We start from the raw sequence: 16,413 nt of genomic DNA on the forward strand, positions 1-16,413 counted from the left end.
CAATTGCTTACTTCCAAAACCTAAGATGCATTCTTGATTCTCTCCTTTCCTCATCCCATAGGACCAATCTGTGGGAAGTCTGCTCACCTGTACCTCCAGGAGGCTTCTGGAATCTGCCCCTCCACTTCCACAGCCAGGTCTGGCTCCAAACTCCTGTCTCCCTGCTTTGACTGCCACAGCAGGAACCTCCTAACTTGTAACTTGTCTCTTCCGTAGACCCTTCCCCTTCCTCAGCCCACTCCCCCCTGAGCAGCCAGATCCTAGGTTAGCTCAGAGTGTTCCCCTGCTTGGAACTTAATGGATTCCCCTGGCTCGGGGAACAAAAGCCAAGCTTCCTACCTGGCCTCCAGGCCCCCAGTGATCTAACTCAGTCTCCCTCTCCAGCCCCATCTCCTGCCACTTGCTTTCCTGGTCACCATGCTCCAGCCACACTGGCCGTCTTTCTGCTCCTCGAAGGTGCTCAGCTCACTCCCACCTCAGGGCCCCTGCTTTTGCTGTTTCTCTGCCAAGTCTTTGCACACTGGCTCCTTCCTGGCACTCAGACACCAGCTTCACATCACCTCTGCAGTAAGACCTCCCCCTCTGAGTCAGCTCCATCACATGGCCTTGTTGCATTTTCCCTACGGCCCTCACCATTCCCTAATATTTCTTGTTTATTTGTCTAATAACATATGGCCCATCTCCTCCCCCTAGGATGGAAGTTCCGTGAAGAGCAAGAACCTGCACTCCTGTGTCCCCCAGCATCTAGAACGGTGTCTGGCACATAGTAGGTGCACCACAGGTAAGACTAAGTGAAGTATTCAAGTGCGGTTCCACTGGGACTATCACTGGCAGTGGCTTGAGTGGTGGAGCCCAAAAAGAGCTGTCCATGCACTTGGAAAAAACGGTCTTTGCAGATATAATTAAGTTAAGGGTCTTGTGGTAAGATCATCCGGGATTACCCAGGTGGGCCCTATAGCCAATGACAAGTGTCCCTGGAAGACACGGACATAGCGGAGCTGGCCATGTGAAGACAGGGGCAGAGATTGGAGTGATGTTGCCACAATCCAAGGAACACCTGAAGCCCCCAGAATCTGGAGGAGACAAAGAAAGATCCTCCCCCATTAAAGCCTTAGGAGGGAGCACTGCCCGGTCAACACCTTGATTCCAGACTTCTGGCCTCCGGAACTATGAGACAATGCTTTTCTATTGTTTGGAGCCACCCAGTTTGTGGTAATCTGTTTCAGCAGCCCTAGGACACGAATGCACTCCTCAAATTTACTTTTTTTTGGACTTTTTCTGGCACGCTGTGTTCCCGTTGAGGCTAAATTACCCATAGGAGCCAGGATGTGATTATCATCCGCCTACTTGTCATAGTCCACCACCCGCGAGCTGAAGGAAAGGTGTTATTGTCCCAGGCCTCGGGGCCACCCACACAGGGTGCCAGGGTCAGAACAGGCACGCAGCAGGCGGGTACGGACCCGCAGTGGGGACTATCCGCGTGTCCACTGCGCAGGTAGGGGTGACAAAGCAATGGTGCGGGCGTTATCATGGATCCAGGAAGTTCTGCTGCCTGCTGCAGCCCTGAGTTGATACAGGTCTGGGTATCATTTTGACCTTGTCCACACCTTGTCTGCAAGCCCCCAAGCCCCGCCTTTAGCTCCTCTTACCTCGGTCCTCCCTGAGCCTCGCTACAGTGGAAAGACTTCTGAAGCCTTGTTCTCTGACTGGGATTGTCAAGGTGACGGAGTGCAGGAGGGGAACGGCTAAGATGGCAGGAGGCTAATGGACTTGGTTCCCAGCCCCTCACTTGGCACACACCCAGTCCGACGGCGCTCCCTGGGATCTTCCCGGGCCAAGGAGGGCGGGGCGGCGGGAGAGAAAACCGAGAGGACAAAATTGCCCACAAGAGGGCAGGGCAAGTAACAGACCCAGGGAAAAAGCAAGGACCTCAGAGTTGGTTAGTCAGTCAAAACTGGTTCTGCACAAAAAAAAAAAAAAGAAAGAAAGAAAGAAAGAAAGAAAGAAAGAAAGAAAGAAAGAAAGAAAGAAAGAAAAGACGATGGCCCCCTGGACACCAAATGCAGAGAGAATTCCCGTGTGTGTCACTAGCGTCTGGCAGGCATGTTTGGGAAGAGCAGACACTTGTCTTTTCCCAAGGCCACACCTCTGCTTTTCTTTCCTTTTTGACTGTGGGTTTTTCCACTTTATCTTTCCTGCCCAGGCCTCTCGGGGGACCCTTGAGCTCCTTTGCAGTAGGTTCTTCTCGCCTTGTTGGAGAGAAGAGACGCTATAAACGCTCCATGAGGTACACAGGACCCGCTCCCCACAAAGGCGGCAGGACACCACCCCCTGCCCCCGCCAGGGCCTGTTGAGGGATGGGGGCAGGGAGGGGGGACTTCCCTGCCCTGGGGCAGTGGAGGGCACGTGGGGCCAAGCGGACTGCAGCTGGGACCAAGGTAGTGGGAGGTCTGTCTATTTTCTGCTTCTCTCGCTCCTTTTTTTCCCTTCCATTTTTTCCCCCAAATACAGAAAAGAGCAAAAATTAGTGTGAAGACTAAAGCTAAAATAAAGAGAGGAAAAGAACAGATAGAGATGGGAAGGTGATCCCTCTGTGGTAAAAACGGGAGGCTTGGGGCGCCTGGGTGGCTCAGTCGGTTAAGCGTCTGCCTTCGGCTCAGGTCATGATCCCGGGGTCCTGGGATGGAGCCCTGAATGGGGCTCTCTGCTCAGCGGGGAGCCTGCTTCTCCCTCTCCCACTCCCCCTGCTTGTGTTCCCTCTCTCGCTGTGTCTCTCTCTGTCAAATAAATAAATAAAATCTTAAAAAAAAATAAACATAAAAAAACTCATTTTGTTGTCAAACAAAACACAAGTACACACAACAATAAAATGAATTTTAAAATAAAACAAACCACACAAACCAAACATACGGCTTAATAGATCAGTATAAGGTGAACAAACACCATTGTAACCACTACCCAAGTCAACACAGCTGTTCCAGCCACTCCCTAAGTCCCTTCTGTGTGTCCCAACACAGCCACAGCCCTTCCCCAACGGGAGCTCCACCTCCTGACTTGTAGAGGAAACACAGACTTGAGCTTTCTGTAGGTTCTTACCCAGATGTGCATCACTAGAGTTTAGTCTTGCGCATTTTTAATTGGATGTGTCTTTTCAGTCTCTAAAAATTCTGAATTTCCTTCCAGATCCTTTCTTTCCCTCCCATTTCTCTGTGGCAGCAGACCTGAAGAGTTTCCCGGTCTGGATGTTGCCGGGTACACCCCCGACGGTGCCGGGAAAGCCACTGGCTACCATTTGAGAGGACAGTGGGTATGATGGAAAGACCCCTGGTCTGAGTGTCATCCCAGCTCTGACACTAACTGGGAAACCATCCGGTGTAGCCAGGGGACCTCTAGTGGAGCAGTTAAGAGACATGGGCCACGGAGTCAGGGGAGCAGGTGACCCATTTCCGGTTGCAGGACTTAGGATTCTCTGGGTCTGTTTCCTCATCTCTATAAAGGGTGCGCAATTCACATCGCAGGGTCATTGTACGGATTCAATGAGAAAGCCTCTTCTTGCTGCTCCTGATACAAGTATCAAGAGATACAGCATGTGGCTGCTATTACTACCCTCCCTCTTATTACTAGAATTACTTTGGGCAGATCAGCTCGCCTCGGAACTTCAGGCTGGTCATCCAAAGAAGCAGTGTTTCTCTTTTTTCGTTGTTACATAATTAAAAATAGATGCCTTTAAAAATACATCCTAGTGAGTTGAAATTCGTGTCCGCTTTTCTTTTTCCTACAAGGCTTCTCCTCTTTTCTATTTGCTTTGGCATTTGAACCTGTTTCAGACAAGCCAGTCAGTTGAGAGGAGGGCCTTAATTTGCTTGAAACAGACATGCGTCAGCCCTCCTGGCGGGGCGGGGCGGGGCGGGGGGGGGGGGCGGAGGTGTGCATTTCACGCCTTACCAAGAACACACGGAAAACATGCCCTGACTGCCCCATGGGTCTGTTCTGAGGTTCAAACAAGATGATAACAGTCTTCGGAGCCCTTTGAAAGTGAAAGCACTGGCGAGGGTTGGAGGTGTGTTCATGCCTTTCATTCTTACAGACCCAGAGCTCAGGCATGGCTCCTTCCCTCACCTTGCTGGCGGCTGTGCTGGGACCAGAACCCCGGGTCCCGACCCCCAGTCCCCGGGGAACGTGTGCCTGGCAGAGGGCTTAACCTTGTCCCACGTCTCACAGCTCCTTCAGCTGAAAGCAGTTTAAACCGTTGTCTAGAAGGAGGAGCCCCCGCCGCCATGTGCATTCAGTATGGAGGGAAGAATGTCAGTCAGTCCAAGGCTGGAAGGCCCCCAAGCCTCCTGCAGGACTGGCCCACTCTGAGTGCTGTTGTAAGAGAGAGCTGGTGGATCATCTGGTCCTTTTCCCCTCTGGTCCTTATATGTTGGTTTTGCCTCTTCAGGATTTCTGAAAATGAAAAACAACCACCTCGCCTTTTCCCAGAAAGAGAGAGGTTTGACTTATGAACTGAAGGATGCAAGAGAATGTTCTGGAAAGAGACTGGGTGGTGTAACATGGCTGATGGTCCCACCTTGCCAGAAGCTGCCCAGGCTGCGCTCCAGGGGCCTCTCTGCTGGGCGCAAGAATTCAGCTCTACCTTGCAACCCCCCACCATCTCTCTGCCGTGTGTCTGGGAACACACGTAGAGCACATCAGTCAGGACAGGAGAGATCCCACGGCAGATCACACTGACTTACAGAGGGGCTGGGATGAGAGCAGACCCCTTCTTATATTCCGGACAGTCATGCTCACGTTCATCTTATGTTGGGATGACACTGACTGTTCTCCTTGGAAATGCAGAACTTCCTGCCTCTCCTCCGCTATTTATGACCAGAGATGTTATCACCCTGGTTGGCTGATCATAATTCCAAAGTGACTCTTCCTTATCACAATTCATGCAATTATAAGCAACACCAAGGGCGCTCTTTGAGTCTGGTTTTATAACTCCTTGGGGTGCAAATAACCCCGAGATACAGGCCTGAGTCACTTAAGGGCGCCCTTTGGCCAGTACCGACTGCATTCTCTCCTTTGCCTTCTAGCCAAAAAGCAAAACAACAGATTGTTCCCTCTGTATTAAACTTCTACCAGGCTTTTCAACCCAGCTCACAGTCTTTTTTTTTTTTAATGATTTTCTTTTTTTAAAATTTTATTTATTTATTTATTTGAGAGAGAGAGAGAGAGAGAGCATGAGACGGGGGAGGGTCAGAGGGAGAAGCAGACTCCCCGCCGAGCAGGGAGCCCGATGCAGGACTCAATCCCGGGACTCCAGGATCATGACCTGAGCCGAAGGCAGTCGCTCAACCAACTGAGCCACCTACGCACCCACCAGCTCACAGTCTTCAAAGAAGCCTCTCTTCGCACAGTAATTTCTCTCATTAATTTGAACTCAGCGTACATACCTGCTGCTTTGACAAACCTATTGCACTCTATTTGTCCCCGTCCCCTGTTGTCATTTTGCACGTTCAGTGCTGTGTCATCTTCCTAGCTGGACTCAGAGTTCCTTGAAGACTTGCTTCTTTGCCTCCCCTACAGAGGCAGATGTGTAGAGTGTATGGATTCATTCAGAGGTGCTTCTTCTGAGTTTTGGTTTAGGCAGCCTCCTGCCCCAAATACTGAGATAGAAGCCTAAGGCAGCAGACATTTCTCAGCACGACCAGGACATTCTGAATTGTCTTCAACAGCTCTGACACCCATGGAGATCTTGAGGGTGGCCTGGAGGGCAGATGTGGCCCCGGGGTGAACCCGTTCTGAGAGTTGCATTTTGGTTACTAAGACTTTATTATTTCTTTTTTTTTTTTACTTTTAATATTTCTTATCATCAAGGGCAGGAGTTTAAAGTTGAGAAAATTCTATATGAACAGACTTTGTCAAACTAATTCTCTTCCCTTAGCCTCCTCTATGTTTTAGTGACTTTTCTACGATTGCCTCTCTTTGTTCAACCTGGTGTCGAAACATGTAGGTTTTGGGCGCCTGGGTGGCTCAGTTGGTCAAGCGACTGCCTTCGGCTCAGGTCATGATCCTGGAGTCCCAGGATCGAGTCCCAGGATCGAGTCCCAGGATTCAGCCCCGCGTAGGGCTCCCTGCTTGGTGGGAAACCTGCTTCTCCCTCTCCCTCTGCTGCTCCCCCTACTTGTGCTCTCTCTCTCAAATAAATAAATAAAATCTTAAAAAAAAAAGTTTTCATCACAAGGAAAAAAAGTTGTAACTGTGTGAGGTGATGGAAGTGAACTAAACTTAAAAAAAAAAAGAAGAAAAAGACAAAATATAAATCCTGTTGTCATTATTAGACTCAACAGTGAGAAAATTATTCCTTAGAGCACCTGGCTGGCTCAGCTGATGGAGCATGCAACTCTTAATCTCGGGGTTGTAAGTTCGAGCCCTGTGTTGGGTTGAAAGATTATTTAAAAATAAAAAAAAAAAAATCTCTAAAAAAGGAACAAAGAAAGAAAGAATTAAAGAAAGATTATTTTCTGGGGCGCCTGGGAGGCTCAGTCGTTAAGCATCTGCCTTTGGCTCAGGTCATGATCCCGGGGTCCTGGGATTGAGCCCTGCGTCGGGCTCCCTGTTCCGCGGGAAGCCTGCTTCTCCCTCTCCCGCTCCCCCTGCTTGTGTTCCCTCTCTCGCTGTGTCTCTCTCTGTCAAATAAATAAATAAAATCTTAAAAAAAATAAAATAAAATAAAAAAATAAAGAAAGATTATTTTCTCAGATTGCTATGAAACATTCTAGAAAATTTCTCCTAACTCCTGTACTTACTTCTTGAATGGATAACACAAGGATCAGTCCCTGTTCCTGAAAGTTTGGGAAGAAATGGTCTAGCCCATCTTGAAATAATTTGCCATGTTTTAATAAAACACATTCTTTACTATACTATTATAAGTAATATAATAATTAGTTTATAAAAAGCAAAACAAAACAATGTACTTATCCCTCCACAGTGTTCTCTGTCCCTCTCCTTGGCTCAGCTACACCTCCTTCTTCCTCTCTTCCTCCCTCTGTCCTTCCATTTTCTTTATCCAGAATCCTAATAGCCAACTAACTGGAGGGTTTGACCTTTTTCTACGAGTTAATTTAGCCCTGTGTTGCAACTTTTCTGGAGAACAGGTGGGAACAGAGCCAAGAACTCACTTCTCTGGAGAACAGGTGGGAACAGAGCCAAGACTCACACTGAACAGGAGCAGCGCCCGCGGGCACATCTGAAAACAAGGATGGCTGTAACCACTTGCTAACTGGCAGGACAAGAGATAAGAGAGACGTTATCTCTTGCTAAGCCGAAATTAAGTCTGTTCCCAGCTTCTACTTTAGGGAAGTTCCAGACCTTGGCACCTCTAGCTTCACTCCCTCCGGCATAACGTGGGTGCCCGTTGTTCTGGAAGCCAAGCTTAGCCACCCCTACCTTCCTCAATTCTTTCAAGAAGTCCACATACCCTGTGAATTCCAGTGGTTTGACCACTTTACCAAACTGTCTCTTCCCTTGTGAGCCAGCCTGCGGGGCTCATTGCGTGGCCCTGTTTCCTAATCGCCATAGTCAGACTCGTGTCTGCCCTGCTCATCTCCAAGGTGGTTGCCAGATAATGGATGAGGTCCATGTTCTTGCCAACAATGCCACTCAATGGCCTGTGGTAGGCAGAATTATAAAGATAAAACCCAAAGATAAGAGTTGTCTAAAGTTCAGTGAGGAAACAGTCTTAAGGCATACATCACATTTATCATTACATCTTATGGTGTGGGGCTACCTAATTGCCTGCTGGAGGAGTCTAGTGGGGTGGGGATCAGCCAGGGAAGGATCCACAGGCTATCTGAACAGTGCTCGCTGGGTTAGGGGAGAGGGATTGCAGAAATGGGGTGGGGGGTCTTGAGGGAAGAGAGCAGGATGACCCAGACGCTGGCTCAGGTCAGGGTGGCTGGAGCTGTGGGTGCCTAAGGGGGAGAAGCAGAGGATGATGCTGGAGGAGGTCGAGGCCTGGCTTAGGCAGCTTGGCCGAGCTCTTACCACTCTCCTGAGACCCCAACAGTAACCTTCTGTCCGGTCTCCCCACCTCCTTTCTTGTCCTCCCCAAATCCACAGTCAAAGTGATCCTTTTAAAGCATAGCTCAGCTGTGTCACTGTGCTGCTTCACCTCCTCCACTGGTTTTCTGTGACCGGTAGAATTACATCCAAACCTGGCCTCCACGTCCGGTGCAGCTCCCTCTGCTGGCCTATCAGGTGCTAGCCCGCCTGGCTCATTCTGATGAGCGTCCAGCTTGATGGCGGTGCTATTCACCAGCCTTTGGCATGGAAGGGGAGGAGGTGGGAGTGGCAGAGGGCTCAAGTCCCATGGGGACCACAGGAATGTCACTTTTTTCATGAAGCAGGTATCCACGGACTCAACTGCTTGAGAAGATGAAAGCCCATTGTCCACATGCTGAATTTGAGAGTGAGCATTACCTAGTGAAGCTAACGCTGTGGGAACCCTACGACCAACCATCACACTGCTGGAGACACATTTGTGCCCATGCTCCAGAGAGCTCAAATAGCAAAGGTCAGCAAACTGTAGTCCATGGGCCAAATCCTGCTCCTAATCTCCTTATTTTTTGCACCCCATGGGCTATTTTTACATTTTTAAATAGTTTTTCCTTTTTTGTTCTACATTTTTTAAGTGTATTTTAAGATAAAGATGAACATGCAACAGAAGACCACACGTGGCCACAAAGCCTATAAGGTTAGTAATCTGCTCCTTTACAGAAAAAGTTTGCCAATCCCTGATACATAGGAATGCTCACACAGGATTGTTTGTAATAACAAAAACTGGAAACATCTGAACTGTTCATCAACAGTAGAGTAAATAAAGGGCAGCTCATTCCCATAACGAATATCACACACTGATGGAAATGAACAAACCATAGCTCCATGTAGCAATTAAGATGATTATAATAAAGCATACACATAAACCAGAAGATTTTTCTCGTATCAAGATCAAAGACAATCAAAAGCCAACTATCTAATTGAGGGAAGCATATCTGGATCTTAAGCTATGAAGAAAAGTAAGAAATTATATTTTTTAAAAAGTCAAAACTGTGGGGCGCCTGGGTAGCTCAGTTGTTAAGCATCTGCCTTCGGCTCAGGTCATGATCCCAGGGTCCTGGGATGGAGCCCCGCATCAGGCTCCCTGCTCCGTGGGAAGACTGCTTCTCCCTCACCCACTCCCCCTGCTTGTGTTCCCTCTCTCACTGTCTCTCTCTCTGTCAAATAAATAAATAAAATCTTAAAAAAAAATCAAAACTGTGATCACCTCAAGGGCTGAGGGAGGGGTGGAGGTGGTGATCAAAGAGGCCCATGGAAGTTTGCCACGCCATGTTTCACTTCCTGACTTTGGTGGCAGTGATGTGGATTTTCCCTGCAAAACTAACCTTAATTTGTGTATCTATATTTTATACATTCATCTCTATGGAAGACTGTATTGGTCAACGATGGCTGCAATAATGCTGTGTAACAAACCAGCCCAACATTCAGGGGCTGAAAACCACGGTCCTTTATTCTCATAGCTCTGGGGGTCAGCAGGGCCCCTGGCTCTGATCCATCTGCTCCTCACATGAGGTTTGCACATTGGCCACGGAAGCCTTGTTAGGTGTGTTCATTCTGAGCCCGACTCAGGAGGCAGCAGCTACCCAGAGGACGCTCTCCCGGCAATTGCCAGAAGCTCATCCAGGGCACAGTGTTGTGCCCTTGACTGAAGGAAGTCATATGGCCAAGCCCAAAAATCAAGGGCTGGGAGAGTCTACTCTGCCTACAGTGAGACAGAGGGGTAAGGAAGTGGGCCAATAATGTGAGTTTATTCCTCCCCCAAAAAACATTAGTTAGTTAGAAGGGAACTTGAGGTTGCTTTGGGACATCCAGTTAGGAGTCAGAAATTCTGATCTGGAGCTCAGAAAGATCTCCAATGTAGACCAAGGCCTGATTCTTCTGCACTGTAGTAGCGACCAATGCCTTGAGGAGTCTGGGGACCATACACCCAGATGCAGCAAGAGCATATCGCTAATATGAGTTGGTCCCAAGAGGACAATCCAGTTTGGAGGATTTAGACAGGGACCAGTCGGAGGATGATAGGAGAGGACTAAGGAAGGAGCTTGATGCTGAACAAGGCTAATGCTACTGGCGGCCTAGAGTAGAATGTGCTGGGCCCTTGCTCCTGGGGGATCTGCTTAGAGAAAGGAATTTTGGTGGCTCCGTAGGGACCACAGCCCATCTGCAATGGGTCGAGGCAATAGGAGACAAAATGGGGCTGTTCTTTCAAGCAGCTGCAGTGGTCCTCAATTCACAGCTCTTTCCTGCCCTAGGTCATCAGTGCCTTGGATTCTAGGCAGGAACAGTGTTCACCATGACTGATTTTCAACACTTCTCACCTTCCTCCAGTCCCATTTTAAGAAACGCTGTTACACAAAAAAGGACAGAGAGATGGTAGCTGAGAAAGGATGCTGTCTGTGCCCAGAGAGGATATCGTATTGCCTGGACACAGGAGAGTTTGGGTTTCTGCGCTCACAAAGGTGAATTCATGGTCAGTGCCCTCAAGGAACTTACTGTGTGTAGGGGAAACGCTTGTAAACATCTCATGCGAAGGCAAGGACAGGGCCTCACGAGGGCTGAGTAGGTTCACCAGCTATTTGCAGTGATGGCATCGAGGAAGGGGCGGCTCATGCTGCCAGGAAGGAGCAGGAGGGGCAGGTTTACAAAGGAGGAGGCACTGAGGGTGTGGGCTGAGCTGGAGAAGGGACAGGAAATGGCATCCAGGGGAGGCAGGGCAGCTCGCCAAGTGTCTTAGAGGGTATGGACATGTAGGAAGTAGGTCGCGGATGAGCCTGGGAAGGAAGTTTGGGGCTCAGTAATGGAGGACATCCTGTGCCAGGTGGGCTCGTGCTAATACTCTGCAGGCAATGAATGGGGAGCCACTGTGGGTTTTTGAGGAGGACAATGGCCTCATCAAACTGACATCTTAGAAGATCTATGTGGTAGAGATGTGAAAATGAGTTGGTGGTCAGGACCTGAGGCAGGGATTATCAGGGGGCTGTTGCAAACTGTGAACATGATGAAATCTGAAGGTGGGAAGTGCGACTCAGGAATCCTTCGGAGGAGCGTCTCCTTGTCCTCTCTGGCCCGAGAACCAGCTGTGCGTCCTTCCCACTGGAGGGTAATGGGTTAGGCTAATTTAACTTCCTCTCTCCTCCCTGGTCTCCCTGTGAGACTCAGTCTCCTGAGAGCCAGGCTGTGACCAGGAGGGATCAAAGCTGGGGCCCACGTTGCGCAGGAGCAGAAATCAGCCCCTCTTCATGATATGACTCACTTGCGCCAGGAGGAGTCACTCTCAAGGGCTCACTCAGCCAAGTCTGGTGATTTCTGAATGAAGGCCGAACTCAAGTTGTAGTGAGAGAGGCGTTAAGTTCTCCAGAACAGTGCTGATTCAGAATGCTCTGCCTAGGTGAGCCCATTATAAACCTTCAAGATGATCCAGCATCACTGATATTTTAGGGTTCATTCAGATTACACCTCCCAGCTTGACTTTTTTTTTTAAACCAAGATGTATTAAAAATATCAAACCATCATCTTGGTTTGGGGGTTCAGATAATATGGTCACCATAGCTGTGGGACGAGTCACTTCACACCTTACATACTCAGTTTTCCTACCCGTAAAATACTTTGAACACATGGTAACTACAGTGCCCTCCTGCTGTGATATCCCAGACACTGGCCCAGGCACTCGACCCAGGAAAGCCTGCTGCACTCACGAGCTGGGTTGGAGTCCTGACTTGCTTGGGTACACAGGCAAGCTACTTTATGTCTCTGTGCCTTAGTTCCCTCGTCTGAAAAATGGCAATGAAAATAGAACCTAACTCACACGTTGTCGGGAGGACTACATGGGTGAATGAATACAAGTGAAGAATTTAAAAGAGCATTTGGCACTTAGAGAGTGCCCAGAAAGTATTAGCTATTGTGTAACTAGAAGGTAGAAGCAACCCATGTGTCTATCTCTGATGAACGGATGGACAAAATGTGGTCTATCTAAACAGTGGAATATCATTCAGCTTTAAAAAAGGAAGGAGAGGGGCGTCTGGGTGGCTGAGTTGGTTAGGCGACTGCCTTCAGCTCAGGTCATGATCCTGGAGTCCCGGGATCGAGTCCCGCATCGGGCTCCCTGTTCAGCGGGGAGTCTGCTTCTCCCTCTGACCCTCCCCCCCATGTGCTCTCTCTCTCATTCTCGATCTCTCAAATAAATAAATAAATCTTTAAAAAAAATAAATAAAAAATAAATAAAAAAGGAAGGAGATTCTGACTCGAACCACAACATGGAGGAATCTCCAAAATGTGATGCTGAGGAAAATAAACCAATCACAGAAGGACAAATACTCTGTGATTCCACTTGTATGAGGTACCTGCACTGTCAAATTCACAGAGACAGAAAAAAGAATGGTGGTTGCCAGGGGCTGGGGGTACGGGGAAGTAGGGATTTTTGTTTAATGGGGACAGAGTTTCAGTCTCGGAAGACGGAAAAGTTCCAGAGATGGATGGTGGAGATGGTTGCACAGCAGTGTGATGTACTTAATGCCATTGAACTGTATACTTAAAAATGGTGAAAACTATACATTTTAGGTTATGTATATTTTACCACCACTTAAAAAGAAAAGTACTGGGGTGCCTGGGTGGCTCTGTCAGTTAAGCGTCCAACTCTTGGCTCAGGTCGCAACCTCGTGGGTTGTGGGATCAAGTCCTGCGTCAAGTTCCATGATCAGTGGGGAGTCTGCTTCTCTCCCTCTCCCTCTGCCCTTCCCTCCACTCTCGCACACACCCTTTCTCTCTCTCAAATCAAGGAAGGAAGGAAGGAAGGAAGGAAGGAAGGGAGGAAGGAAGGAAAGAAGGAAGGATGGATGGATTAGCTATTGTCATCTCTAGCCTTAGCTATCTGGAGGGTTTCTCTAAGGAACCAAACGGTTGCCATGATCACCGCCTGCCCCTAACTCTGGCAGATAGGGTCAAATCTTCTCATACTGTCTCAGTTTTGCCTGTTATCTTGTCCGCTTAAATCCAGTTCCACCCTTCCACACCAGGAGAACTATGGAACAGACCGGCTTGAGGTGGAGTCCAAAAGCGCTGGAGGAAAGGAGTGGATCCCAGAGGGCCCCGCCCTCACCACCCTACCCCTGTCCACCACCGCGCTGGAAGTTTCTCCAGAGGCTGGCGGTGGGTTCTCGTGGCATCCCCTCCGATTAGCACCAAGCAAATGGCAGATCTGGGAGGAGTGACACTGAGGCTCTGGTGGCTGGTTGTTTGATGGCCCTTGGGTCCCACTTGTGCCCTCAGCAAAGCCATTTCCCCCAGACCCCCGGGGGGAGGGCCAGCAGGCTGTGCTTTGGGCAGATGATTCTCACTTACAGCCTGGCCCAGGAAATGCCCAGGACAAAAGCCCTGACACTGGCATTCACTGACGGAATCGTTCTTCACACTTTATTTAACAAATCTTTACAAAAGTGGCGCTGCTCAGCCTTGGCAGCACGCTGGGACCACCTTGGGGAGTTTGGAGAGCACTGATGCCCACAGCCAACTCCCACAGGTTGTAGTTTAATTGGTCTGGGTGTAGCCTGGATCCTGGGATTTTAAAAAACTCTCTGCATAATTCTAACGTGCAACCAACATTCGACGCTGCCCTGCAGTTCCTATAGGAAGCCCATGGCCTCCAGGAGCAAGGTGGGAGCAGCAGAGGTACATTAAAAGTTGCTCAGGAAGCCCAGCCACCAGGAGGTGATGGTTTCACGTGGGAGGGTCACAGACCAGGTGTTTTTGTGGTCAGGAGCCATTCTCCTGAAGCGGTTTGGTTTGTGCACACACAGCAACACGAAGGTCCTGCGTTATCTATTGAAGACGTGGTTTTGTAAAATATCAAATAGTTGCCCAAATGGCCACTTTTCTGCCAGTCATGGTGTCTGGGCTTTCCCCTTTGGCTTGTCCTGTAACTGCTTGGAGGGATGCAGTCAAAACAGATCCTGTCACATCCTGTGGGCGTCTACTGACTGCAGAATGCTCCTGCTGACTCCAGCTTTCTTGATGTCATAACAAAGTTGTCAGATGTGTTTCTTCATGCCTTGAAGTCTGCTGTCCCTTCTGTTTGGATCCACATGCAGCAAGACGCTGACTCACTTCCCTTAGCTTACCGAGTGCTAGCGCTTCCTGGATCAACAAACCCTGGGAGTGGCTCCTCCACCAGAGTTCACGGAAAGGTATGGAAGCCACCAGCATTCACAGCAAGGGCCTTGAGTTCTAACTCAAGTGAGGTGGCATTGTAGGGACAGCTAGCTGACATGAGCGGGCTTTGAGATCTCTGTAGACGAGATGTATAAATACAAAACGCGGTCAGCTCTAACTTAGCCCTTTGAGAAGAGGACCAGAATGTTCCTCTGGGTTGTGTAGAAGACTTGAGTGTTCTGCTGAGACACTCACCAGCTTTTGTTCAGTCATTCAAGGCATATTCATTGCCAGACACTGTTCTAGGCCCCTGAAAAATGGCGGAGGCAAGACAGGTGTGGACCCTGCCTCTTTTTTCTTTTTTTTTAAGATTTCATTTATTTGCGGGAGAGAGAATGAGAGACAGAGAACATGAGAGGGAGGAGGATCAGAGGGAGAAGCAGGCTCCCCGCTGAGCAGCGAGCCCGATGTGGGACTCGATCCCGGGACTCCAGGATCATGACCTGAGCCGAAGGCAGTTGCTTAACCAACTGAGCCACCCAGGCGCCCAAGACCTCATTTTTTTTTTAAGAGCAGTTTTAAGTTTACAACGCGATTGAGAGGAAGGTATGGAGATGTCCCATACGCTTCGTGCCCCGCCCCCATGCACAGATTTTCCCCATTATATATCATGATCATCCAATGTCCACTGTTCACTGTAGGGTTCACTCTTGATGTTGTACATTCTGTGGGTTTGGACAAATGTGTAGGGACATGTATCCATCATTATAATATCATACAGAGTATCTTCACTGCCCTAATAATCCTCTGTGCTCTACCAATTAATGCCTCCTCCTCAACACCTAGCAACCACTGATCTTTCTATCTCCTCAGTTTTGCCCTTTCTAGAATGTCACATAGTTGAAATTATACAGTATGCAGCCTTTTCAGGTTGGCTTCTTTCACTTAGTATTATGTATTGAAGTTTCTTCCATGTCTTTTCATGGCTAGATAGTGCCGAACAATATTCCATTGTCTGGAGGGACCAGTTTATTTAACCATTCACCTTCCAAAGGACATCTGGACTGCTTCCAAGTTTGGGTAATTCTGAATCAGAGTGCTAGAAACATCATGTGCAGGTTTTTTGTGAACATGTTTTCAGCTCCCCTGAGTAAATGCCAAGGAGCATATTGCTGGATCATATGGTAAGAGTATGTTTAGCTGCGTAAGAAACTTCCAGACTGTCTTCAAGTGTCTGTACCATTTCCCATTCCCACTGGCAATAAAGGAGAGTTTTTGTTGCCCCACATTCTCAAGAGCGTTTGGCGTTGTCAGCGTTCTGGATTTTGACCATTTTAATAGGTGTGTGGTGTTATCTCGTTGTTGTTTCTATTTGCGCTTCTGCAATGACGTGACATAGAGCCTCTTCTGATTCGCTTATTTGCCATCTGTATACCTTCTTTGGTGAGGTGCCTTTTAAGGTCTCTGGCTCATTTTAAAAATCAGGTTGCTCATTTTCTTATGGTTGAGTTTTGGGTTTTTTTTAAGATTTTATTTATTTGACAGAGAGAGACACAGCAAGAGAGGGAACACAAGCAGGGGGAGTGGGAGAGGGAGAAGCAGGCTTCCCGCGGAGCAGGGAGCCTGATGCAGGACTCGATCCCAGGAGCCTGGGATCATGACCCGAGCCGAAGGCAGACACTTAACGACTGAGCCACCCAGGCGCCCCTTATGGTTGAGTTTTAAGAGTTGTTTGTATACCTTGGACAACAGCCCTTATCAGATGTGTCTTTTGCAAATATTTTCTCTGAGTCTGTGGCTTGTCTTCTCGTTCTTTTGATACTGTCTTTTTCAGGGCAGAAGTTTTAAATTTAATTAATTAATTTATTTATCTGACAGAGAAAGACATAACGAGAGAGGGAACACAAGCAGGGGGAAGGAGAGAGGGAGAAGCAGGAGCCTGATGTGGGGCTCGATCCCAGGACCCTGGGATCATGACCTGAGCCAAAGGCAGACGCTTAACGACTGAGCCACCCAGGCGCCCCTAATTAATTTTTTTTTGAAGTTGTAAATTTTAATCGGACGCTGTCTCCTCCTGGAGCTTACCAAAATGCACGCTTGGGGAGTAGCATTCACTGCCTTGACTTTTCTTTGTCTTCCCTCCAGTTTTATTAAGATACAGTCGAC

Source organism: Eumetopias jubatus, unplaced genomic scaffold, assembly GCF_037043125.1.
Source record: "Eumetopias jubatus isolate StellerSeaLion01/CBP00866 unplaced genomic scaffold, mEumJub1_p1.0 scaffold_13, whole genome shotgun sequence".
NCBI classification, from domain to species: domain Eukaryota; kingdom Metazoa; phylum Chordata; class Mammalia; order Carnivora; family Otariidae; genus Eumetopias; species Eumetopias jubatus.